This window comes from Strigops habroptila, chromosome 7 (assembly GCF_004027225.2).
Source record: "Strigops habroptila isolate Jane chromosome 7, bStrHab1.2.pri, whole genome shotgun sequence".
In the NCBI taxonomy this organism is placed as follows: domain Eukaryota; kingdom Metazoa; phylum Chordata; class Aves; order Psittaciformes; family Psittacidae; genus Strigops; species Strigops habroptila.
This window is the reverse complement of record NC_044283.2, coordinates 44,295,907-44,321,941: the sequence shown is the minus strand read 5'-3', so window position 1 is coordinate 44,321,941 and position 26,035 is coordinate 44,295,907. Positions and strand designations below refer to the sequence as shown.

Genomic DNA, 26,035 nt, shown 5'->3' with positions numbered 1-26,035 from the left:
AAGTGTTTGGCACAAAACACAGCTAACCAAATAACTGTCAGAATGTAATTTCAGTGTGTGCTATTAAATGTGAATAAGTATGCTTGAGGGCAGCTCAAAACTCATTTTCACTAGTATTAACAAGAGCTTACGGAATACAGTAATAGAAATAACACTAGAGAAAGTTGCTTGGATGGGGCTTTGAGCAGGCTGGTCTAGTGGAAGGTGTCCCTGCCCTGCCTATGGGCTTGAAACTAGATGACCTTTTACATCCATTCCAACCCAAACCATTCCATAATTCTATAAAAAGGGGCATTTTCCTAGGGTAAGAAGGTTTGCTAGGACTCAGTGCTGGAAACAACATTTTTGTCTTCTTCCCTTGCCCCTGTGTTGGACTGGAGGGTTTTGCTAAAACAATTAGGATGGTAACATGAAGTTACAGGGAACTCTTTACTAACCCAGCAAAAAATTTATCTTATGGGTTTTGCAGTCAACTAAGGTGGGTCTCTGTCAGGCTCATATTCCTATAACTTCTGCCCGGTAGCCATGTATTGTCTCAGCTTACAAGCTAAACCACTGCAGCCAGTGAAAGTGCCTAAAATGTAAAAGAAAACCAAACCAAAACCAACCCTTTTTTGTAATGCCTGTCTGTAAAAGACTTGCAGTGAAAGTAGTAGAGGATCCCACATAAGACCAGCACTAACTGATGTATTAGTGGAAGGTTCTACTGATACATAAGCTAGAGCAAATGAGAGGCCAGAAGCTGATACTGACCCTACCAAGCTCAAGTGAGTTCAGCATCAGAGCATCAATTCCATTACCACTACTGCCAGCTCTGCAGGTGGTCTTTCCACATCATAAAATTACTGCATTCAGAAAGAGAAAGGAGGGCTACTTCTGTGTGCTGTATAATTACAGTATTTCTATCACATGATGTGCCAGAGGTGCAGAAGTGTTGTAGTAAATCTGTAGGGCAATCTCATCACTCTCTACAATTTCCAGATGAGGCGAAGCGAGAGGGAGATGCTGATGTCTTCTCCCTGGGATCTAGTGATAGGACACATGGGAATAGTTTAAAGCTGCTCCAGGGGAGGTTTAGACTGGACATTAGGAAATGTTTCTTTACCAAGAGGGTGGTCAAGCAGTGGAATAGGCTTCCTAGAGAGGTAGTCTTTGCCCCAAGCCTGTAAGTGTTTAAGAGGCATTTGGACAATGCCCTTAATAACATGCTTTAACTTGTTCAGCCTTGAATTAGTCAGGCAGTTGGACTAGATAGGACTCTGTCAGTCAGCAACAGAAATAGACTAGTCTATTTTATTCTAAACTGGATAAGGAAAACGCTGCGGCTACGCAACGCTGTAAATGACATTGTCACATGCAGTGAGGGTCAGGAGGAGTGGAAGGGCACCTGGCCCAGACAGCAAGATCAAAAGATCCTCACTAAGTAGCTTAGGTCAACCAGCTTTCCCTCCAACAGGCTGTTGTTTCTGCATAATGCGGGAAGCAGAACTCAGAATCTTTGTGCAGTTTTGATGCAAACTGTTGAAAAATTCCCAGGGAACAATCTGATCAAGACCTTTATTGAAGCAAGTATGCAGAAGCTGGTATTTTGCAAGCTTTCATTGATCTGACAAAAGCATTGGAGTTTCTGTGGTCTTTGCAGCCTCACAGAAAGTTAGCTGTTTAAGTAAATTACAGTAGACTTTAGAACTGCTTCATATGAGTACAAAATGAAGTTCAACAGATTGATATTTTCTATAGAACAACTCAAAGAGCACATCTTATACCTAGTTAGTGTAAGTGATGTATATGGTCACTGCGATCTTAAAATGAACATTTGGATTTTTGAAATTCAGGAGTGTCGTTTATTCTCTCCAGATAGTCTAGTGGGTCTAAAAAGGCTAAATGGACCAGATAAGAATTCTTTATTGTAGCTACACATGGGTTATCCACTCCAATTTCGAAGGCAATTTATTCTTCTGCAGACAGAAGAATAAATTCTTCTTTTTGATTTGGCTGTCTGATGAAAACTTAGGGCTACTTGAGGGAACAATAACAAAGATTCTCTGCTGCCCTTCTGAACTGAACTCCTTGTTTGAGAGCTGCTTATTTTGGGGATGTTTCTGAGGGATAGCGAATGCCTACTGAGAAACGGACTCAGAAAAAAAAGGCCATCACTGACAGGCACTTTCAAGAAAATAGTAATAATAATTCACCTATAGAATTAGAATGCTGCCATACCCAACTGTAAGGAATTTGCTTTAGTGCTCTCAAGAACTATGTTAACTATTGTCTCTAATTTTAAACTTATATTTTACTGTAAATAATAAGCTTCTGAATACTTGAGTCAGAGGTGAATCTGCCAAAACCATGTTTGCTTACAATCTAAATGGGATTAAAATTTTGTGCTCCCCCATGCAGCTCCATGGATTTTAGAGGGCAAAAGAAATATAAAAATGAGATGAAATTACACAAGGCTCTCTGGATGTGGGTGGTTTGAGTTTAGTGATCTGTATTATCCTTTTTTGCTTTTTCAGGTAAGGGCAACAGAATACTATGTGTGCTTAATTTACTATGGTAACTGGCAGCATGAACAATTGAGTTAAACTGACAGTGAACATAAATGTGTGCTAAGATTATACTATGTAAGACAGACGCAGAATAGTCGTTTTATGTGGGCAGTTGTTTGCAGCAAAGGAGCAGTATGAGATGATTCAATAGCATCAGTGTTTTGAAGTGCGACAACCTAAGCTTGTCTATCTATCTGAGACCTAGGTCTCATAAAAGTTACTTTGCCTCCCTAGCTGCCTTTCGTTAGACCTCAGACATTTTTTTCCTGCGCTTACAGCTAAAAACAGTTTAAGTTTTGCATAGTTTGCTTTATCTAATAGAATGAGATTGAAATCCTCCTGCTAATTATAATAGTAATGGTTTTATGCTTACATTAATATCTTGTAATATGAATGGGAAAAGATGCACACCATTTTTCAAACAGGAGACAAAGTTATAGTCTGTAGTTTCAGGCACTAACAATCTTTGGGCTTCTTCCCTCCTGAAACAAAGAAGAGTTCTACACTTGTCTGTAAAAGATGCAGGACTGGATTCTAAATCATCCTACAAAGCATTAAGGGTCTATTAAAGAAACGTACTTTTACTAAGGAGCTGAGGAAAAAGCTGCCAGTCTAACTTATTCCATATAACCAAGAGAGTTATTAAATGTTCCAAATATGCAGAAGTCAAATGTCCCATTTCTGCTTTAAATCTTTTCCTTTTATAGGCTGTGGGTTATACTCCCTGCTTTGAAAACCTGTGCTGTTTAGGAACAAGAATTTATTTACAGTTTTAAAAACTTGCAACTAATCTTGGATGAATAGTCTAAATTAACCTTTGGCAGAGAAGCCATAATTTCTAAGCCAACACATAACTGCATTTTGCATTAGTTCAGGAATATTTGCTACTTTGAGGGGTTAAGAATGAAATATTTTCCATGATTCATATCTCTTTTAGCTAGAAAAGTCAACAGCTCGATTCCAATGTAGCCAAAAGAGATTTTCGTTCCAAAATGTCTCGTTGCTTGCAATTAATTTGGGTTCTTACAATTAAGGGTTTGTATCACAATGCATTAATGCATGAAAGCAGCTGCACAATGAATAGGGCCACATGTTTGAACTAAAAATAATCTGTGTATATTGTTGCTGCGCAAACAGTTGTACATTTTGGTCACTGAAGATAATCTCTGTGTGAGAACAGCGGAGTTGCATATGGCAGAACCAGATGCATATTGTAGAACTGTGAGGGATCACTTTGGTGTTCCTGCTTGTGGCACTTAACCACATCTCATCCTTTGTATTAGCAAGGATGCAAAGTCCTAGTATTTAAACCCATGAAAAAGTACAACAAAAATTTTAATGATAAGTGTACTTAGGCAAATGGAAACAATTTCTATTTTCTCTAAAATAATGGCTTTGGAACTTAGACAACTGACACGGTGCTTTAGGGAAAGGAAAAAAGGCTATGCTAGTTTAGAATTAATTCTGTCTTGCAGACATATCTATGGGAGAGGGGGAAAAAAGACAACTCAACTGAAAATGGTATGCTTTCCAACTTGCTGAACTCAATCCTTCTTCCACTTACAGGTCAGCATTTTGTGACCCCACTGAAGAGTCTGTGGGGAGAGTCAAGAAACTCCACAAAATAAATTCTGCTCCCCATCCTGCTAAGGTACATAGAGTGGCTTGCCAGTGGATGACCCCTTCATCCAAACTTAGAGTAACTCTTGGGTCTCAAAAGCCTTTGCTTCTACTTTCCAGCCTTGCACCAGAATGGCTGCTCTCTATTCTAAAGTAAATTATACAGAGGAAGAGTTAGAGATTATGTTTTTCTATTGTTCCTTATGTGAAACCAATTCTGTGGCCTACATCTACTATGCACAATAGTAAGTCTCCAGTGCAATACTGCTCTACACTAGACTGGGTCCTCAGGCATACTGAGTACTGCTGGTGAAGTGCAACAGAGTAGAGGAGATAATACCAATTTCTATGAGAAGATAGCAGGACTGCCAACTATCACTGCTGGATATGCACTAACATCTTGGGCAAGTTGTCTGTCTATTTTTCAAAGCTGAACAGTCAACAGCCACAACTGACAGGCTTTGGTTGCTGTAACTTGCTGCCTTTCAGCTGGGACCAATGTCTCCAGTCAACCAGCTTGGATTAAAAATTACCAGTGGAAATGATGAAGCTCCATTCCTGCAAGTAAGTCTTGATTTCATCTGGTGGAATACAGCTGTTGGTTACCAAGTGAAACATGTACAGTACGTGCTCTGTCTGAACATAACAACATGATGGTAATGTGGTTGAAAAAAAACCATACCCAATTATAGCACTAGCAGATATTTTATAATAGAGCATATTATAATTATGGTTTATAAACTAGGTGCTTTAACCATTTACCTGTTATTAGGGAAATATCTAATATTTTCAGTAGTTCTCTTGGGTTTGTTAAGTTATATAGGTTGATGATAATATGTTATCAAGCTGAAAATACGTACTTGCTGGTTGTATTTCTTCCAAAATGAAGCAGTAATTACGTATTGACAGTGGAGAAAGAGGGGCTGGGATCCTGCAGCTGAGCACCCAGAAAAGGCAGGAATGAGTCAGAAGTGTTTACTAGGAGGAAGCCAAGAGAGGGAGTTTTGAAGTCCAGAGTATTAGCTAAAAAGAGACTTTGATTCGTGATTAAAGAAACTGACTGCTCTTCCATCTGTTCCTGAGAAAATGCTAAATGAAAAGGGATATATTCTAATTAGGATAACAGCTAAACTTACCTATTACCTGCTTCTAAAGGTGAAGAACTCCACTATCGACTATTTGAGCCAATAGTAATATGTGCCCACGGAGGAACTTGAACCACACAAGGACTTCCACTCTATATTGGCAGACAACTGGATGCAGTTGTGGCATCTCATTTGTGCTCACTAGACCTATATGGACAGTAAACAAACAAAAAGCTGCATGCTAGCAAATTTTTATTTGTACTTTTGCCAAGCTGTACTTGTTTGTGATCTCTGTCTCTGCCAAGATTTTCAATAATGATGACCTTAAAGCATATCTTCTTCTCCCTTTTGTTATAACTAGTAAGCTCATTTACTTTTCTTTAAATTGGCCTTTCTAGAAATGCTGTTATCAGTTAAAACAGCTTCTCTTTTCTAGAATAATAGCATAGTTGTGTGTGTAACCCAAAAGTTCAGATTGTAAAAAGCTGTTGTAATGTTGAGCTAGATAAAAAACATACACTAATTTCAAATTATATTAAAGATTTCTGATTTGTCCCTCTCCTTACCATTGTCATTTTTTTGGACTAATTTGAATGTATTGGTTTTCTCTAGAGAGTTAAAGGTCATGAATTCTGCTTTTTTGGAGAGGCTTAAAGACTTCCTACAGCCAGCATCCCTGTCCCTAAGACTTCATCCTTAAACTTTATTTTATAACACATGAGCAAGAGAACGAAAATATTTGTAAAAACGGAGAAAGGATTAGGATCTTCAAGATTATCTAGGACTGCACGTTATGTGCCTTCCAAGAAAGTAACTCGATAACTATTAATCTATGAGAGCTTCTCTGTTGCTTTAGATAGAAATTTTGATAACTAACCCTAGGCTTCAAAGCCTGCCTTGAAACCTGTGTACACTATGGGCAGTACTTGGTAGGGTTTGGTGGCTAAAATGTAACCCAAACATTTAGGTTTCAAACCAGGCATCTAAATGCAGCCAGTTAATAAGCTGTCATTATTATCTTTTTGCATCTAATCCTTCCCCTCTCTTAGGTTTGCGTGTCCTGCTTTCACTTGCAATCCACAGCCTAGAACCCTCTCTTTGTAGATTATGGAAAGAATGGAAATTGTTCTGTGTATAGAAGCTTTCTTGACTAAACTGCCTGGCCAACAGGGGGAGGAATGTCCTCCTAAGCTTGAAGAGTGATTGAAATTTGAAGGATGCAGGCTATCTTGGGAAGTGGGCATTCTGCCCCTTTTTTTGTTGGTTTTGTTTTGGAAGCTGCACCAGCCTTCAGGGTGGGAAAAAAATGCATTGTTCAGTAGATCCGAGGCTCAGAAGGTGTGTGACAATTTATTAGCTGAATGGTTGTCATCTGTCTGGGATGGAGAATACCAACTATGTCAGTATTTTGTATTAAATAGTACCTGAAGCAATATATTTAGTGCTGGGAGCAGGAACTCAAAAGTAGTGCTCGCACCACTACCGTCCCTGGAAGACAATTCATCACTGTTTCTATTGCTTATTGTTCCTCAGGCTGTATGCACCTAACGCTCACTATTGCAAAAACATTCCATCTCAACAGCAGAAACAGAATATTCTCTCTCTATTCTCGTTTTTTCACAACAGTACCTGTGGTCTGGCCACAGACAGCACATCAAACTTTTCAGGGGAAACGTGTTTGTGAATCAAAGCCACCTCTTACCTGGAATAAACAACAGGGTTTGAAGCTCAGCCAAGTATATTAATGCTTTTGGCTGTGCTCAAATATGGGATGTTTTCAGACATTATTTAGCTTTGCTAGTAAAAGAAAGGAAGGTGCGTGACTCCTAATTCCTTAAACATGTTAGTTACTGTTTTTATATCTCTACTGTTTTTACTGTCTTGCACTTCAATGTCTATGCTAGCATCTGATTTGCTCTTCTTCTTGTTTTTTTCCCCTATCCTTGCGAAACTTAGCCCTTACGAAAATTAAATGCATCTGGAAACATTCAAAAGCCAAGATCCAGGCAAAAACATTGAAAAGGAGGACTAAGGCATTTCAGGGTAGTACTGGGTTTGGAAAAAAAAAAAAAATCAGTTTTGGATGCAAACACCTGAATTCCATTTCATGCTCACATTAGGCACCTAAGTAAGTCTTGCTTTTTTCTTTTAAAGTAAGCAAAGACTTCTTTTTAACAGATATTTTTATATATACCCAAGTTTTTACTATTGCAATTCTTTGTAAAATTGAACACATTTAATAATGGTGCAAAGAAACTTTTAAAAAAATGAAAATCCCTTTTTAGACAAAGCATCAGAATGCCACAACCAAGGCCAAAATATCTTAATATCTATAGTTTCTGGTGCATGAAGAAATTTTGCATTTGTACTTTTGCCAAGATGTACCTTTTACCCTAAAAATTGAGGATTACAGGGAACTAGGACTATCTAATCTGGAGTTTTGGAAATATGCGATATATGACATATAGGTTTCTAGGTTTTATTGGAAAGAAAGAAAAGGTTGCTTTTCTTGCATGGAGGAAGAAGTGGTTTATTTTAATTTTAGATTGGTATTAAATTTTAAAACAAGATAGGAAACCAGGTTCCAGTACGTTAATACTGGACCTGTTGAGTCCATACATTGTAATGCTCATGATTACATGTGTACTTGAACTGTTTGGGAATAGTTGTCTTGGCCAGGTGAGATAAGGCTGAAATGCATCCCCACATAACTAGATGGGTTGTCCTGTAGATCCAGTCTGTAAAGTAAAATAGCATAAGGAGCAGGAATGAAGATTAGAGAGCTGGGACAGTAAGAGTTGTGAAAAGGAGGCTCTGGGCCTTTACTTGTTCTGTTTAACATGTCAGAAACAGCATGTGTCATTTATTCATCAAGATTAGGTTTGTTTTTCAGTTTTACAAATAGCGTCTATGACAGTGCTCCTCGTAAAGACAACAACCATTCCTTTTGTTAGTACTCATGAGAAAAATCAGTGACCACTGGAAATCAGTGGACCAGTGAAATGTGGGAAATAATTAGTAGCCTATTGAATAAACACAAAACAAAGAAATAAATGGAGCTTCATTTACCCTTTCAGAAAGCTGTAGCTTTCTAATAAAAATATGCATACTGTTCATACTGATTTGCACTGAAATGCTGTCCATGTAGCCCACCTGCTGTGTGAGACATTTCTCTTCCATTAAAAAATGTGGATACCTAAATCCAGGACTGAGTTTGTAGCTTGGCTGCTACAAACTAGCAGTTCCTCCCTCATGAAGTGGTGTGGGAAAGTATTAGGTAATTTAGAGCTTTCTGAAAAAGGAGCTGTGGCAAGAAGCAGAGGTGTGAGAAATCACAAGACAGCAGTGGAAGTTGTTGGCCAAAACCCACCTAAAGGGAGGAGGCTGATCAAAGAGGAGCTCTCACAAAGCTGAGAGTACAGTACTGCATCCTTGTGTTGAGCAGAACATTTAGGCACTGTACTGCAAGCTCCTAGTGAATTGGAACAAGTGGTATTGGAACAAGAGATGAATAATGGAGATATCAAAGTAAGCGATTCTGCTGTGTACTGGCACTATTAAAATATGATGCAAAGAGTTGGAAAGGGAAGACCGTTCAAACCAGTGTGCCGGTGCCAGAACGAGCTTGAGAGAGAAAAGAATAGAAAGCAGCATATGTAAGGAAAGATTAAAAATTGGGGATTTTAATAAGGAGTGGGGTGCTATGTGATCAACCTATAAATAAGAGCTGAAGCTTTTATTTGCGTTTAGATAAGGCAGCCTGAAACACACCCTCCCCCCCCCAAAAAAAAAAAAAAAAACAACCAAAACTGGATATGCTGTGCCTGAGCCACCTAGAAATGCTACTTAGGAGTATGAATTTGATCAAGAAGTAGGAAAACTAGTGTTTTAAAACATGCTCACTAGGTGAAATAAGGCACTAAAGATCAGTGGTGAATAACTGTTTAATCAATAGCATGGAAGGCTGTTAATTCTATTTTTTTGTTTATTAAAGTGAATTATTTTCAGGCAATGAGGTTGAATTAAACAAGTTGGTTTTGAACATTCTTTGCAGCAGGGTAGTTTGGGGGGGTTTTGTGGTGGTTTTTTTGGTGTTGTTTTTGGTTGCAGTTTTTGGGTTTTTGTTGGGGTTTTTTTGTTGTGGTTTTTTTTGTTGTTTTTTTTTTTGTTTGTTTTTTTTTTTTTTTTTTTTTTTTTTTTTTTTTACAAGGAATCCCAAAGGATTCTAAATATAGATAGTGTGGATATGAATCAAAAATGCTTTCCTCTCTGCTCATTGTGTTGACAAGCTGCAAACAATTTAAAGAGAAAAAAAGCAATTTAAATCTAACTGTAAAATGTAAACTAGTCAATCTAGTAAACCTGGTTCATGAAAGAGTGATGAAAACAAACCCAGAGTTCCTTTAGGAACAGTAATGTGTATCTGTATGGGGAAGAACAGAATACTGTCAGGCTGATTAGAAGAAAGTAACTGCAAAAGTATTATAGTAGTACTGGAATATTACTATATTGTTTACTTTAAAATTTGCAAAGATTACTGCTTTGTAAAAGCCCGGGTGGCTTTCTGCTGTGATACTTTGCCTGAGCATGGTTTCCGTTAGCCTGGATTGTGCAGTCCCACAATCCCTTCCTGGGGTCTGGCAGCATGTACTGCTCTCCTTTCCTCTACCAATTGTGCTTCTGATCTCCAGACTGCTAGGTTCAACTCCTGTGTCACAAGGGTAGCAGAATAAAGGCTCTATTTGTTCCTTTTTTGTATTTGGAAAAGCAAAATGAGGAAAATAGTTTTATTAAAAAGGCAAAAATAAATGACCCTTTCCCAGGCAAAGCAAAGTACTGATAATGAGTTGGAATCAACAGCACTAGATGGATAGGAATCTTTTTCCTGTTTGGCTAGCCTTCTCACATGAGAGTGCTTTCCATACAGAAACATTGCTGGATTTCTCAATTTTTGACATTCCTAGAGAATCTGTTTTAGAGAAAAGGGTTCTACTCTCTATGCAGGCCTTCGGTGCAGCTTATGGTTTGGGGTGTTCTAGTGCTGTAAGATACTGATGGATAAAACCCTACACAGTAAGTCTCCCAACTCTGGGAGAGGATTTACTAGCTTCCTTATCAAATCTAGACTCAGTAAGGGCCTACACAAGAATGGTAATCCCTGTGACTGTTGTGCAGTAGACGCTAGACTAGCCCACTTACTTACAAAAGCAAAGCATTATTTTAAGGCAATTGCTCCGACTTGCTTGTGCTTGAGCAGTTGTAGGTTAAGGCAGCTCTATGCTATTTCAGCTTTACACTATTTAAGCTTTTTTTTTTCTTTTTTCTTTTTAATCTCTGACCAGAAGAACAGGGGATAACCTATTGTCTGCAGAAATTACCTGGATGTGAACAGTAGCACATAGCCTACTGAAACCTGTTCATCATTCACACAGTAATAACTAGCAGATATTTGTAACTTGTACTGGGGGTTGGGTGGGGGTAGGTCAGGAAAGAGGGGTTTTCATGCAGTACTGAGACATTCAGCTTTCTAAATTTTAAAAACTGTGTTATGACTTGGTATATGACCTGTTGCCAACACTTGGTCTTCAGTGTTGGGGGTTCCCCCCTCCACCGATTTGTTAACTAATTCTGTTTTACCTTTGCCACTGTTCTTTGCTTACATAGTTTCTTTCAGCCATGGACTAGCTGAGAAGTGTGATAGTATGAATAATTACTTGTTGTGCAAAATATTCAGTGGTGTGCCAGCATTTTTTCTGTACTAGCTGTAGAGATAAGAACAAGGCATATGCTGAGTAACCCCTCTCATTTTTTAAAGGTAACAAGGAAGTACCATATGAAGAGGACGGGTGAAGAAACAAGATCCTCTGCTCGGTTGGTAGGTGTTCTTAAAGTGAGTACTGCCCCAGGTAGCTAATGCTTAGGCTTACAGTTGGCAAGTCACTGTTGGTGGGATTGTTATCTAGGGCTTATCTGTAGAGCAGCATTATACAGTTGCTCATTGATCATATTAGCACCACAGACATAACTATTTTGAATGATAAATGGGCACACAGGAGATAACTATTGGGAATGGAGCAGAACTTGCCTGGAGAAGAACCTAAGTGTTCTTTCCAGTGAAACTTTTTGTCTTGTGTTTTTTCAGCTTATGCCGTTCTTGATTCTTCTTCTACCAACTCATTTCTTAACAATGACTTCTCTTTTGAATAACATTGGAAATGACCCACAAGTTATTATAAATCTTTTAAATTAATTATGTCACATTAGAGAGCCTGTAATTGTTTTTACAAACAAAATTATTCCTCTTCCTCTTCTCCATTTTAATAGTATGTGATAAAAAAAGGAAACAGGAAAGTAAAATTTAACCATGCTGCTATAATTACTACTGACTGACCCAAATTCCTAGAATACTCATCGCATAATGCAAAGGTATCTGGAAACTCGTTTTTATGTTTAATATAGCTTCTGTCATACTTAGAAGATAAATAGCCATATCCGATAAGAGTATCGTATTTGAATTAAGTTTATCCCAGTTCTGAAGTTCTGTTTCCACTTAGCGTAGTCCTACAAAGCTAGAAAAAAATAAATAAGACCAAATTAACATGAAACAAAAATTATTTAGCTGACAGAAATGAAGACTTCTGTAGTGGGTCAGGTCACCATTGCTTTGAGCCACTGGCAGAAACTGGTGTTTTCAGAAATTATGTAAATTAGTCTTTCTCCATGTTTAGAAATCAGTATAATTTAGGTCAGGTGCAGATTTCTTCTGCCTGTTTCCTCACCAACCTACAAAGAGAAGGGAAATGGCTTGAATAAAGGCATCATTCTGCTTGCCAGAGCACCTCATATGATACTATGCCTTCCTCCAGGTAAGTGTACCTGACAAGCCAAGTCAGTTACTTCTGAATATAAAGGTAACATCTGTGGGTTTTGGGATATGCAGCTGTGGGGAAAGTCTTACTACAAGTGTTTAAATTAATTTCTATTTTGCTTAGGAAAAAGTACATGGCACAGAAATGCAGTTTTGGCATCAAAGCGCTAGATGAGCACAAAATAATTCTTCACCTTAGCTACAGCCTTTCTGTGTATTACTGTGTATTAAATTCTTAGTAAAAAGTGGCAATTAAACATTTATATTCCAAATGCTAGTTGGCTTACAAATTTAGATCTAACAAATGGAGTTGGAAGTGACAAGGCAACATGCACCTCAAGAAGCCTAGATATTGATTTTAGTAGTAGACTGTTGCATCTCAGGCTTCACTGTGTGTGGGGGGAAAGAAGGGAGGAAGGGAAGAAGAAAAGGAAAGAGATTAGGAGGGAGGAAGGGAGAAGGACCCATGGAGGTACTTCTTAATATTTTGACTTGCGTAGGCAAGATGAAAGGAGATCTCCTGCAGGTTTTCCTTCTGCAGAAGCTTCAGCAGCTGGAGCTGTTTTACGTAGGATTTGATCAACAGTAAATAAAGACAGACTAGAGATGCTGTTAAAGCCTTATGGCTTAATGGGATAGCCATCAATTTTCTGCTTAAGCTTTCAGAAGACCAGAAAGAGCAGGATTTTTTGATTGAGAAGCTGGATAACTACAATGCTTGTAAAGTCCGAATATTTCAGCCATGGGGAAGTGAAATCCTAAATTCTTATAGAAATCCAGTCCCCAAAATAATTTGAATTGAATACAGCTATCTGGTCCCCTAACTTGGGAATAGGGTTTCCTTGCTTCCCCCTCTAGAGATGCCTGAGCTAACTCCTCCTCGTCAGTTTTGTTCAGATTCTTACACAAGTAATGAATGAAGAGTTTAAGTTGCACAGAGCTAAGATATCCACTAGAAACAGAACAGGACCCATGTACTAGTGTCAGGCCACTGCTGCTGTGTGGATTTTGCCTGAGAAATACACCCATCTGTGCTGGTGCCTGATGGAGGGCAGCTGGTCAGGCTGGTGCTGGACACAAGCAGGAACCATCTGACACTACAAAGTAGCCAAGTATAATTTCAGGCCCTGAATGTATCTACCGATACATCTAAATCCCATTGCGTATATAACTTGATTCTGCATCCTGCAGACACAATGAGTTGCATATCAACATCCACTCAAATGATTTTTCAGATTTGTTTGCTTCACTGTGATTGAAACATCAGCATTCTGCTAGTACAATATGAAAATCAAGTCTCATTTTCTACATCAAATTATATAAATCCTCACATCTTTTTCCTAGTCAGAGAAAACTGTTAAATGCATTTCTTACTCTAGCAATATTTTAGGAAACTGCATTCATTCACATGCCCTAGGTCATTTTATTAAGCATCTGAGTATTATTGCTTAGAATCATTAGCAATAGAAGAGAAATCAGGATAAAGGCATTTACATTGATTACAGTAACATGTTTTATTAATGGAAAGCTCCTGTATGCTGCTGAGAAGCTTAAAAGATTTTCAGTATTTAAAAAAAAAAAAAAGTGCACACTGGAACTGCAAAAGTAAGTAGAAAATTATTTAAAAGAAAAAGCTAACTGACCCAGTGTCACAAACCTCTAAGAAAAGAACTGCAGAAATATGTACTATAGACTTTGTATAATAACTACTACACATCAACTAACACTGCATGCAGCATTTCCTTCATCATTTAGTTATGGTTATTGGTACCCACACACAGAGCTCTGAGAAATGCTGCAAAACAAAAACCTGATTTTACTACTTTTTTTGTAATAAACAAAGCCAACTTAACAGAACCTATAAATAGTATTTCACACACTGAAACACAGTCAAGTTATGGCCTTTGGCTTAAGTATACTTCAAAAAGAATGGGACAAATAAAAGAGGATAAACAACTTGAGTTACATAGTCACTCATTTGGGAGTATATTTTATCCAATATCAAGTTAACAGGAGGAGCCCAGATTAGTATCCATAATATCTTAGCTCCACTTGCATCTTTCTCAGGACTATACACGTGTGTGTTTACTGTTGAATGCTTTGGCCCTATCTGCTATAACTCAAAGGTATGATTTTCATTTTGTTCTTTGCAAGCATGGAGAACAAATTGATGAGGAGACCATCTGTTACTGTGTGGTGCTGCACCTGCTTAGCTGTCTTCTGCTGTACAATACAGAAAATTAAATGTCATCATTGGCATTGCAACTGACAAAGTAAAAATGGCAGAAAGAGACTGAAATGAAAGCTTTGTACCAAAGCTTTAGTTTACACATGAAACACAAAGTTTTTTCTGGAAACTGATGGGGTACACTTCCCTCAGCTAGCAACCTCAGACCTTGCTCTAAACCCAAGAGCTGTTCAAGTAACTGTTGCTCTGCTGACCTGTGGTTTCTTTCATTGTAGTGCTACAGAGTAAACTGTGATTATTTCATATTTGAAGTATTGGGTTGTTAAAAACATCATTTATATGGAAGAAAAAATGAAGCAATGGTATTATCAAAATTCTGCCATACCACAGCATATCATGCAAGATGTGCATCTCAGGATACCTAACTTGCAAGGTGCTCTCATCATCGGTAGTTTTTCGCCACCCCAAATATTCTTTTCAGACATTTAAAATAAAAATTAAGTTCAGTCAAAAAGCTACACAATGAGAAAGGGCTGCTCCTTGTCAAGCTAAGAATCTCCTATGTTGCATCAGCATGCCCCATGACAAGTGAAGACAGAGATCACACACATAGGAAAATAATTAGACTATGGGAAAAGAATGACCTCTCTTAGGGAGTATGTGAGTATAGTAAAACTGTCTATAACCTCTCAGAAATCAATAACATAATATTTTTGGCATATGCTACATTTACAGTTGTCTTAATGTACCTTTTAGCAACCCACAAAAAAATAATGTTAAGACGTGATCTATGAGAACAGAATTTCACCATAAGCATTTGTTTTCTACTATTGAGACATATATGAATAATGCTTCTCATTAGAATACACCTACACAGAACTGTTCCACATGCTAGCAGATAGATTAAAAAAAAGGCACCTACTTTCTGATATACTTTTCACAAGTGTTACTCATTTCTCTCTCTCCTTTCACCTTCTTAGAAAAATACCTTCCCACTATGTGAACATGTGTCAGGTAGGATTATAAATGTTTCATTATTATTTTCATAGTGAAAGATTGTATTCAGGTACATTTGCTTTTAACAAAACCAGAGTTCTCTTTTTCCTGTTCTTTCCTTGGACACTTCCTCTCTCATTTGTTGCTTTTGGCTAGACATGCAAATCCTGACCTTTTACTTCATGGCATATAATAGGCGACAGAAGCATCCAAACTGAAATTACAAACTGTATTTGGTGATCATTGTGCAACTGTTCAGTCTTTGTTGTAAAGCTGGGCTACAACGCCCAAGGAAGGATGTCAGTTTAGGATCTTCCTTCCCAGTCCTCCTTGCTGACAGAAAAGAAGGCAAGATTCGCTACCAGCAACCCTAGGGGCTTCCTTTTACACTGCAACTACTGGTCAGGCAGGCGTGAGCAGGCAAGTAACAATGACTGTTAGGGCTGGAAATAGAGACTGAAGTGTGGCACAGAAAGCACATTCAGTGCCAGACACATCCAGGCAGGGAAGATGGAAACACATCAAACGAAGCCTCATAACTCACCCACACAACCAGCTTTTGCTCAGATCCTTATGATTTTGAGTTAATGGATTCTTACTCAGTCTTTGAATTCACAGTTAATTTTCTGAAAGACCGAATTAGTTCCATGGGAAGTCATACCTTTCTGGAAGGTATAGGCATAGGCTAGAACAGACCAGTTCACTGATCCTGAGGCACTAAGAATGCACTGGATTAATAGTTACCACATGCACATACAAATCCCTAGATCCATTTCCCATTTCCCTCATCACTTAAAAAAAAAAAAAAAAAAAAAAAGGAAGAAAAATGATCTGGAAAAAAACAACAAAACCATAAAACCTAAAAATATACCAAAAAAGGTTTCATCTCTAACACCATGAACATTAAGCTATTTCCCTGATGTGAAAGATATCATGGAGTATGTCAAGTTGCATCCACCACATCTTACAGAAGCTCTTAAGCACTAGTCCTTGGTGTAAGCAGAGGAGGAAGAACAACCATCCTATTCAATATACATAAGGCCTATTGCCATATGTATTTTATGAAACCTACAATGGCAAGTTAGTTAGAAAATCCATTTGGATTTTATTCTGGTGCTTCTGAAAGTCTTTCTTTGTCAGCTCTCAGTTGATTTCTGCACTTACTTGTGACTTCAGCCAAAATGAACATCTAATTTTGCAGAAGTCTTTATTTTGGTATAATTTCTTCCCTTTTAAGAAATCAGTCAAACAGCAGACCACTAAGCAAATCCATTAGGTGTTGATGAGACCCTCACAATAGATTTTTGAACCCTGTTAAATTGTAACTTTGGATCACAGTTAAGTGATTCTGGGAACCTAATGAAGTGAGTTACTGATATACTGATGATAGAGTATGAGAGTGCTGCAGTCCCTTGCTCCATAGCCATGAAGGGCCTTTACACCATGAATGCAAAACAGGCACAGAACCCTTTGATATCATTGCAATAAAGCCTCACCATATTCAAAGCCTCATAAATTCTGTTACTTGAAAAGCAACTGAACATGCTCACACTGCTTTCAGTAGAGGAGGTGCTGGAAAGGGCTTGGTTTCAAGAACTTTCATAGAGGGAGTTACAAAACCAAAGGTAAATCTTCCCTTCACATCCATTAAATATCCGAGTACAAAACAGTATTATCCAATTCCTGTCCATGCAACAGCACAGCATTTCCAGCAAAGATGGTGAAAACAAAAAAGTGGTCAGGGGAAAAAAGTAATTAAAAACCACTCTCATGAAAAGCTCTGAATGAGAAAAAAAAAAAAAAAAAAGGGGGAGCAGGAATTGAGATTTCATGTTGAGATTTTATTTCCTTGATTTAGTGAAATGAGAAATCAAAACTGTCGCAGAGATTTGATTCTGAACAAAATGCAATATGGTAGGCAAGAAATGATTATGTTTAACATGCTGCTCAATGTAGCAGATAATTTAGTTCTCATTCACTGTATTAGAGTCCGTTTCTCATTTAGTTATCTGTGAAATTGCTATGCCTCTTGTACCACATGAAAGTCTGTTGTTACCTTTGGGTGACAGGAAGCCTATTACAATTCTGTTTTCCACCATCTTTTTTATTTAGTGAAAAACTGCTACATTCTCTGGAGGGGTCTAGAAAACTTGTAAAAATAGAGGTGACTTGCCTAATTCCTGAAAAATATTTGAAAAACAACAATCATTCAGACAAAAAACTTCACAAACCTGGAAGCATTTGAATTTCCTTACACATTTTTACTGGTATATCTTTTGATACAGCTGATGCACAAAGCTACTTCAATGGTACCTATAATAGGTTCTAATTATTAATAGTCCTATCATTTATTGGATGCTTGTTTCTAACCAACACTTTTCTAAAGGCTTTCATAGGTAGGTGCTTGATATGAAAAGCAATTCAGAAAATGTCTTTTGCAGCTTTAAGTATCAAACATGCTACCAGGGAGATAGATTCACCTTCTGAACCAGCACGCAAAAGAAACAGACATAACATGGAACTGAGAGTGGAAGTTTCTGCAAGAAGTCATACATAGAAATTATTTTCTCTACATCTTCTTTGGCTGCTTTTTATTCCTTGGACAGCCAGGATCCCAGACTCTGGGGCTTGCTGCTATACCATTCCCTACACTTGAAGCTTTCATTCAAGAAGAAATTCAAGCATGGCAACACACAACAGCTTTTGCTAATGAACTCGATATACAAAGTCAAGGTTCATTTATATTCAGAAATCTCTTTCTAACATTACAGACATTATCTATACTGGATGTATTTGTGCATACACACAGGTGCACAAGACAAAATTAAATCCACCATTTGGGGCTACACTGCACCAGAAACACAGACAAAATCCAAAGCTCCAGTTCTGACATGGAATTTGATTGATGGCACGCTGACTGCTAACTTGATGCTTGTCTGAGGTAAAATTCACTTTTCAGGCCTGCCCTACTCTTTGGCTTTGCATACCTTACATGTCCCTGTAGCGCATATTTTATACAGTGGGCCTTTATGTAGTTTTGTGTAAGGTTCCAAGGATATGGTGGTTTTGTTGTTTTTTTTTTCTTTTTTTTTTTTTTTTTTGTCTTTTTAAATTTAGTTTGATCAGGTTAATCTTTAAAGTTTACTTTGTTCCAAAGAGTCTGTAAGGATGAATGTTTGATTACAATGTTTGAAAGCTCTTACCCATTTCCTTATTTGTGCAGGGGAGAATAAAACAAAAAGTAAGTATTCTTTTAATGAGACATTCCCTGTGATAAGAATATTTTGGAGAGTTGCAAACACAGCTGTAACTGTGGCATAAGTCAAACCATACACCAAACGTTTCATAATTTGTAGTTTCCTTCGCTAAGCATAAGGATCATCTTTGAGCATAATACCTTATTCTGTCTGGAGTTCAAAACACTTTTCTAATACGTTAAGCCACTTCCCACAAACTTCACTCTCAGGAAGTTTGAATTGGCTGCTTTTCCAAAGAGGTTTGAAGGATGCCAGTGTTCTCAGCTTTGTAAACTCAAAGTGAACTTGTATTCATGTTTCAGATCAAATGAAGGGCTCAAGTTTTTATTTTATTTTTTAATCATTGTGGTAGCACTTTGGAATCCAAATATGCAGTTGTTATTTTTTTTGTTTGTAAGTGCTCATTCTCGGATTTTGCCTAATCTGTCTGCCAGAGCCATTAGCTTCAGACTTTTCACAGCAAAACTAGGCACACACAGATATTTCATTTCTAAATCAGAGGCTGGGGATGAATTCAGAAAGACTCCATAATAAGAAGCAAAACAAATATTAATGATCAGCTGAAATAACTGATATAGAATAGTCTCTTCAAACACCTGAACAGATCCACTCAAATATCTCATAAATTCTCATTTTTAGATTATACTTATTAAAAATATAAGCCTAAAACATTTTGAGTTGAATAATATACTAAATAGTGGTATAGCAGCACTAGCAGCATCAATGTACTTTTCCTAGCTCTGAAGGAAAACAAACCAAGCCAACCAATCAACAGAAATAAAACAAATACAAAATTTATCTTGGCCCACTCATTATCCCAAGAATTTGTAGAGCAGTATCAGCTTAAAAGTAAATTCTGAAGTACCACCATTCATAGCTATAACAAAAAACAATTTCTACATGTACGTACCCTACATAAACGGTGAACAAAAAGAAACTAATAAGAAAACACATTTGATGAGTGACTAATAGTCTTAGGCCCAAATTCTAGCACAGCTCTACAGGCCACCTGTCAGGCTGTAGATTTGAGAGAGGGTGGTCTCAGGCCCAGCCAAAGACGCTCTGTTATCATGTGCAGGTAGCTTTTTCTTGAGTACACCACTGACATTTGCCTCCAAGCTTTAATCTGTGCTCATCACTGTAATATTAGATGCATACTGGACTATTTCCAGGAAGAGAGCCTTTCAGTAGTCATTCAAAAAACCATGGGAGGCACTGATCAAACAAGGGTCAGATCCTGTAGATACATACGCTTGTCAGCCAAAAGGGCCATCATATACACAAAAATACCACGAAGCAGCCATAGTTCCTATTTTTAGCCATGAACTAACTGAAAACAATCTATAACCACTTACTGAATTATATTCCATCATTTTACTTTTTGCAAGAGGACGGAGTCCTGAGTTTCACCCTTCTTTGCACCTTCTGAAACAAAAGTTGGTGTTGACAACTGTCAGGTATGGAATTTAAGAGAATACAGGATTTCCATTCAGTCATTAGATAGAATTCCTAAAAATAGGGGGTGGAAAAATATTCAGAATGAAAAAAGCACACTGAGCCAGTGCTGCTGCCTGCTGATGATCAGCTGGTGTACACAGCCAATTGCGCTGCTGGAGGCAGCATAACAAACTCCTCTCGGTGACTGCAAAGACAAGCAGTTAAGCTGAATATATTGCTTTTGCCTTCCTGCCTCATATGCACGAGACACTGCTCTGGCAGAACCAAAGTATGCGTCCTTCAGAAACATACTTAGATTTAGCAAATTAATTACAGCATAGAGCAACAACTGTCTATACCTAGAAATCAGACAGAAAGCCTTTCAGAAACTTGAAATGTCTCCCAGATTACTACATTATTGAAAGAACTGTAGGGGATAATGTTTTACACATTTTCTGTGTTTATTCATTTGAAGGGTTGGATGTTCGGGTGCTTTAAAAAAAAATTGCTTTAGAAGAAATGAAAAGGAAACCTTAGAAGTCTTCAAAGAAACACGGCTACTACCAAACATAAAACAGCACTATAAACCAGTCACAGGCACATCATTTAAAAGTTGTTTTTCATGTAATGTAGCTGCACTACAATAAATATTCTGGACAGTAGATGTCCTAATCGTAATTTGGCAACACGCTTTGGCTGCACCAACCTAGTTAAATAAATTGTCAGACAGTTATTAAGTAAAATCTGCCTTATAAGGCAAAGAAAATAATACTTCCATTTGAGATGCGTAATAAGCAACAAACATATACTATTAGGTTTTGCTTTTGAGGTAAAATGAACATAAAAGTGTGATCCTGCTACAAGTGCCACAGTTTTGGTTTTGTGAGGTTTTGCTTGTCTTAATGAAATGGACAGTTAAAACATCCCTTAGCTGCATTAATGTGATGTTCCCAGTCAGGAAATTTATCCATAAAACTGGTGAATTCATTCACCAGATGAAAATAACAATACAGTTAGGCAGATCAAAGATAACCTCCATCATTGATCGGTGTTTGAAAGGCAAATCCATTATGCTATGTAAACACAAAGGTCAGATAAGCCTTTTTCTATGTAAACAATAGGCAAAAGTGCTCTAAGCAGCTGAGAGCCTATAAATTTGAGACAATATATATAAATGGATTCAAATTGTCTCCATGTTCATCCAGTCAATCAATCCTACCCTCCAAATTCAAGCTTTGTTGGCCAAATAAATGCAAACAGTGCTTTTATTTACTCTAGTGTAAGGGAGGAAAAGGTAAAGCAGGAGCAAAGAGTTCAAACTATAAATAGCTTTAGGTTTTAGAAAATATAAACCAGGGAACTGAGCATTTTTGGATAGCAAATACTGGTTTTAGGACTGGTTTTAGAGAAACACATGCAGTAGGTCTTAAAATAACTGACTGCTTTACTTTGTAGTTTTACTTCACTGTTTTTCCAAGCTATTTTGGAAACTTCTAAAATCCATCTTCTCTGTAGAGAAGAAATTTCAGTTGCAAGGAAAAAAAAAGCAAAAAAACCCCCAAAAGACTTATTCCACCATTGCACAGGTCTTTTCAATAACAAGAGACAAGCTGCAGCATATTCAGAGTATCAGCTTACTATTGTCTAAAATTATCCAGTATATCCAAGAGAATTTAAGCAGAATAAAAATGTCATGGAAATAAACACTCACTCAAAGTTTGAGAACTCTTTGCTCTGGGAAAATGACAGAGACGCCAAAACAGCTTAAACAGGTCAGAAGCAAAAATTCAATGAATTTATTCTTGCTACGGAAACACTGTAACAAAGGAAGAGTCAGATTTCTTGTCTGACACATTGGAGAAATACGGGGGAGGGAAGGGGGGGGGAATGGGGAGAACCAAACAAAAATGTATTTTAATACAGACCATCAAGTTATTTTAAAAAAAAAAAAAAAAAAAAAAAAAAAAAATCAACTGAAATGTATGTCAGAGTTGGTACTAGATTTCAGACAAATATTTTGGGGCCAGGAAAGTAGTGAGAGCAAAATATATTTTGTGGTTATCCAAACCAACTGCTCAGAATAGATTCATATCTAAGCCATTATGTCCAGCTACTGACATAACTTCAGTCTAAAGCTCACACCAAATGTGAATTAGTCAGCATATGTTAAATGAAATTGTTTCTGCTCTGTACCATGGCACTGTTTGACTACATCTCTCCATGGAAATACCTGTAAGTATTGTTAACTAAAGCAAAGCACAGTTTGAAAGAGGAATTACTGTTATTAGATCTGAGCAAGGTCACTGGGATCCTTTCTTTTGAAGCCAGTCTAAATGAAACCATGCAAGTGGGCCATGTTATGATGTCTGTTTGAATACCTACGTATTTTAAATGTTAATTCAGAATATAACCCATTGTAAAAGAAAAGAGGAAAATGTAGGCTAAAACTTTTGGACTGCAAATGTCAGGTTATACTCAGTATTTCAGGCTGGTAAACCTTGTCAGCTGAGATGAACAGATTCAAGGGGACTGGGGGTGATGGAAAAGGGAAACACAGTACTACAAGCTGTTCCTTTACTGTCCTTTATGGTCATGTCCTTGCAGGAAACAGTTCTCTCTTTCAGTAAGTCACATGACAGATGTTAGCTGTTAACCCAATTTAAAGTATTTTTGTTTTTTTTCCAGTACGTTCCGATCAGCAGCATGAACCACAAATAGTGCTCAGCAACTGGCAAGTGACAGATGCCTGAATACCACATTTTTCATCTCCTTTCAATATCCTTGACTCATGCATCCTGTCTGAGCTAATGTTAGTTTCCTGATTGCAGTGTGTCTGCACCCGTGTACTCTCAACAAGCGCTTGAGCCATCCCAGGAAGCTCACTCTTCCTCTCTAGACTTCCACTGTACTTTTAGTGACCATCTCTCAAAGCCACCTTGTTATGCCAAGTCAGATCTGGAAATTCTGGATTTATGCTGGTATAGCAGTCTACTGTTTTTCTTCTAATTTTAAAATAATTCTAGGCCATCACATAAAAATAACATTCAATTCTGACTTTCTTTGACCTCTAAGAAGAAAATAAGTTAACACCACCACCAGTTAGACTACCATTATTACATTATTGCATTCTCTTGCTTGAACAAAATGCCCCCAAAACAGATCTGAAACAGAATAGACACATTCCTTCTTTGTAAGGCACTCACATCTTTATTTCCATGTTACCCTGAAATTCTCCTCTCCAAATTACTGTCATGTTCTATATACTGTAGCAGTGATTTTACATTGCTTAAGACCATTTATATTTCTACAAGTATAAAAATGAAGTGCAATAAGGCTTAGTCTGAGGTGACTGAGCTGAGCTTTGAAAGTAAAAGGATGTCTGTATAACATCCAGGAAGGAAAAATGAAGGAAAAAAACCAACCCAATCCTCAAACAAACAAAAGAAAACCACCAAAGAGGCAAACGGTAGATTTATTTTTAGCTGTGATTCGGGTATATCAGCAAGAAACAGAAAGAAAATAACAGAGTTGCAAGGTAGAAAATTTTCATGAACAAGTACCCTAGCTGTGATTAAAGTACAGCGCTGTAGTTCTGTTGCAAACTCATTAATATCATTAACTAAGGATGCAAAACAGTTGTCTTTTTCCTCTTTTTAAGCCACACAGTTAATACAAAACTCTGAGGTCATTCCCTTTATTTTCACATGCCACAGCAACAGGCCAAGTAAAAATACATGACAGAGTTGGAGAAATGCTTTATTAAACTGCTAATTTCAAACTTTAGTTGTGCTCACTTCCATGCTCAGTTATTTACCATAGAATCCTTTTTCCTTTCTATTGAAATGACTATTTCCTTACCATCAGAAATATTTCCCTCCAGATCTTGTGACAGGGCAATATTCTTATCTCTATTTTGCAGAAGAAAGAACCAAGATACAAGGTCCATACAGGAAGTCTGTGGCCCAGCCCAAGACTCTAGGTCTCCCAAGATTTGATCCAACACTTTGACTCAAAAGTCAAGCACTTTCTCTTCTGCAGTCTTTTGATCTTTTCTTTCCATCATGAATCACTAAGCTGTAAGGAATCTTTGTCTAGAGAGCAGGCTTTAAGAACAAATACACACTTAAGATTATTTGCAAAAACTAATCAAACAAGGTTTTTAAGCAGGACTTGAGTCTTACCCAATTCTAAATAGGTATTCAAAGTGTGCAAGCTTATATGGAACTATAGGCACTTAATGTTGTAAACATGTTCAAAAGTTTTAACAAATATGAACTTGGGGCCAATGAACTGTGCAAACAAAAGAAACATACCACATAACCATCTTTAGTTTTCAAAAGATCAAGGCATGTGCATTTATTTGGGCAAAGAGGCAATGTATATGGCCAGAATTCTACAGGGTTCCAATTAAAATTTATTTACTTAAATAATGGACTATTCATTTAAGCAATAATTACTTCTGTAATTCAGTGGGTGGAGGACAGTGTCTCAGCTTAAACCATGACAGCAAGGGAAGAAATAGTAATGATACCAGCAGCTGCATACTCTTAACACTATGAGTAGGAAGTTTACTTAGCTTGGGGCAACAGACACAGGTTTGGTTGATAGGTTTTTTTAAATCAAGAATAATGCTATTATCCCAAAGTGCTGTCCACCCAAAACAAATAAATTCGAAAGATGAGGAACCTGGAGAGTAAATGAAGGCAGGAAGTAGCAAAGCAGGAAAAGGATTCAGATATCAAAGATCTAGTTTAGTAAAGTATAAATCATACCTTACTACATCATAAACTTCTGTCCTCCTGTTTGGGAAAGTTATCCTATTTTCCTTCTCCATGGGCTATTTCTGCTGATTACTCTACCTACCAATGGACTGTGAAGGCATTAGCCACTCGTATCACCAGGCAGAGTGGTCATAGACAGAGTCCTGTTGCAGAGTTTTGGTTGAACAATACTTTCTCTTCTACACCAAAGAAATCCAGTACCAATGCTACTGTTGAGACATTCAAAACCAGTACTAGCCATCTTCTAGTGATGCTGTGATGACCATAATATGTAGCTCTTTCTCAATTCTGTTTTAAGTGCTGGGCACTCTGCTCCATTTGTGAAACAATAAAATCAACTTTCAAATAATACCATGTTTGTGATTGCACTCCTTTTAAAAAAATAACACAAAATTACTGATGAAGCAGTTCAGTTTATAATAATGTAGTTCAACACTGAAGAAACATTGAGCAAAGCAAGGTATCACAACCCTATTCACCCTAAGAAATCACACAGGGTGTGCAATTCAAGCTGATTTCTGTTGTGATTTGCACACTGTGTTGAAAAGTTACAGTTAAAAAAAAAAAAAAAAAGGTGGTTTTCAGTCTGATTTGAAATTGTTCAGAAAAGCCTATACTGGAATCCGTGCTGTGCATCTGAATGATTCAGATGGAGAGTAATTGCCCAGTTACTTTGTGAAAAGAAAAGATAGCTCATAGACCCCTTGATAGCTGAAAGGAAGCTATCAAAGATGTAGGAGAAAGAATTCATTATATTCTTCCCAGTATTTTTAAACTTCCCTATTCTTGAACCAAAGCATAGACTGCTCTTGATTATTCGTTAAGACCATTTATAATGAATGTGTGCAGATTAAGACAAGAAATCTTATTGCCGGCTGTGCAAGCACTGATCACAATAGCAGTCCCTAAGACCCGTAATTTTCAGCTTCATCCCCGAATTTTTGCAAAGCTGTATTTAACAGATTTCATAGTTATACACATCAGAAGTTGATCCTTTCTCCCCTGAAGTGAACACAGCATAGGGCTGGGGGTGTGTGTAAGAAGTCTTCCCCAAAATAAACTCTTTTTTTGAAAAATATGATTTCTTAGCATAACCGAGTGACTATAATGGTAAGTTTTATATAAAGCTGCTTTAACATAGGTGTGACTATCTACATATCTTACTGTATAGGTTTAACTTGATATGTATAATACAAATCTGGATATGAAATCAATGGAAACAAAGTAACTTGCCTATGATTTGTCAGGGTTTTG

General features: G+C 37.4%; 1 long non-coding RNA gene across 2 annotated transcripts in view; it reads left to right on the top strand.

Annotated features, from left to right (window-relative positions):
* LOC115610404 overlaps window positions 1-25,132 on the top strand; it is a 201,952-nt gene extending 176,820 nt beyond the window's left edge. The window contains exons 4-6 of one of the 2 annotated variants that reach the window (XR_003992209.1): window positions 4,116-4,733; window positions 11,070-11,129; window positions 22,686-25,132. This is a non-coding gene — a long non-coding RNA (uncharacterized LOC115610404). Of the gene's footprint in view, window positions 1-4,115; window positions 4,734-11,069; window positions 11,145-22,685 lie in introns of both variants that reach the window. The other variant, XR_003992208.1, reaches the window with a different exon arrangement.
* The last annotated feature ends 903 nt before the right edge of the window (window positions 25,133-26,035 follow it).